Raw genomic sequence first — 1,768 nt, forward strand, 5'->3', positions numbered from 1 at the left:
TTTGAGTTGACTTTTTCAAAACTTTTTAAAATTTAGTTGTTTCTTATGAGTCAAATCAAATTTTCAATTTAAAAATTCTATCTTTTTCAAAAATCAAATCTTTTTCATTTTTCTTTTATGATTTTTGAAAATTTCAAATTGATTTTCAACATCTTTTTCTTGTTTTTATTTCATATTTTCGAAATTAATGCTACAATTAATGTGATTGATTCAAAATTTTTAAGTTTGTTACTTGCCTAGTAAGAAAGGTGCAATCTTTAAACTCTAGAATAATACCTTTTTAGTTTCTTGTTAGTCAAGTAATCAACTTTGATTTCAAAAATAAAATCTTTTTAAATTTCTTTTCAAATATTTTTCAAAATAAATGTCAATCACATCTTTTTCAAAATCAATTTCAAAATCTTTTCCAACTTCTTTTCTAACTTCTTATCTTTTCAAAAATTGATTTTCAAATCTTTTTCAATCAACCACTTGACTTTTTGTTTGATTCTTATCTTTTTCAAAACTACCTAACTAATTCTCTCTCTCTAATTTTCGAAAATCCCTTCCCTCTTTTTCAAAATTTCTTTTTAAATTAACTACTTGTTTTTAATTTAATTTAATTTGATTCAATTTTCCTTTCTTAATTTTCGAACTTTAATTTTTATTTTTTATTTTAAATTCAATTTAAAAACAAAAATACTTTTATTTTAATTTATTTAATTTTCGAATTTCTCTTCTCCTCATCTCTTTCTAATTATTTATTCATCTACTAACACCCCTCTTTCACCCAAGAATTCGAACTCATTCCTCTCCCTTGTGTTTGGATTCTTATCTTTTCCCTCCTCCATTATTCTCTTCTTATACTTACATAAGGAATCTCTATACTGTGACATAGAGGATTCCTCTTCTTTTTTGTTTTCTTCTTTTTCATATGAGCAGGAACAAGGATAAGAACATTCTTGTTGAAGCTGACCCTGAACCTGAAAGGACTCTGAAGAGGAAGCGAAGGGAAGCTAAAGCACAACTCTCTGGAGAAAATCTGACAGAAATTTTTGAAAAAGAAGGAGACATGGCCGAAAATAATAACAATGCAAGGAAGATGCTTGGTGACTTTACTGCACCTAATTCCAATTTACATGGAAGAAGCATCTCAATCCCTGCCATTGGAGCAAACAATTTTGAGCTGAAACCTCAATTAGTTTCTCTGATGCAACAGAATTGCAAGTTTTATGGACTTCCATCCGAAGATCCCTTTCAGTTCTTAACTGAATTCTTGCAGATCTGTGATACTGTTAAGACCAATGGGGTTGATCCTGAGGTCTACAGGCTTATGCTTTTTCCATTTGCTATAAGAGACAAAGCTAGAATATGGTTGGACTCTCAACCTAAAGACAGCCTGAACTCTTGGGATAAGCTGGTCATGGCTTTCTTAGCCAAGTTCTTTCCTCCTCAAAAGCTTAGCAAGCTTAGAGTGGATGTTCAAACCTTCAGACAGAAGGAAGGTAAATCCCTCTATGAAGCTTGGGAGAGATACAAGGAACTGACCAAAAAGTGTCCTTCTGACATGCTTTCAGAATGGACCATCCTGGATATATTCTATGATGGTCTGTCTGAATTATCAAAGATGTCATTGGACCATTCTGCAGGTGGATCTATTCACCTAAAGAAAACGCCTGCAGAAGCTCAAGAACTCATTGACATGGTTATAAATAACTAGTTCATGTACACTTCTGAAAGGAATCCTGTGAGTAATGGGACGCCTCAGAGGAAGGTTGTTCTTGAAATT

At 31.7% G+C, this 1,768-nt stretch overlaps 1 non-coding gene across 1 annotated transcript; it reads right to left on the reverse strand.

Moving 5' to 3' along the window:
* Positions 1 to 1,444: 1,444 nt before the first annotated feature.
* LOC112786974 (small nucleolar RNA R71) lies at positions 1,445 to 1,552 on the reverse strand. The gene has a single exon (XR_003194414.1). It is a non-coding gene; the product is annotated as a small nucleolar RNA R71 (small nucleolar RNA).
* Between the last annotated feature and the right edge of the window lie 216 nt (positions 1,553 to 1,768).

This window comes from Arachis hypogaea, chromosome 20 (genome assembly GCF_003086295.3).
Source record: "Arachis hypogaea cultivar Tifrunner chromosome 20, arahy.Tifrunner.gnm2.J5K5, whole genome shotgun sequence".
Classification (NCBI taxonomy): Eukaryota; Viridiplantae; Streptophyta; class Magnoliopsida; order Fabales; family Fabaceae; genus Arachis; species Arachis hypogaea.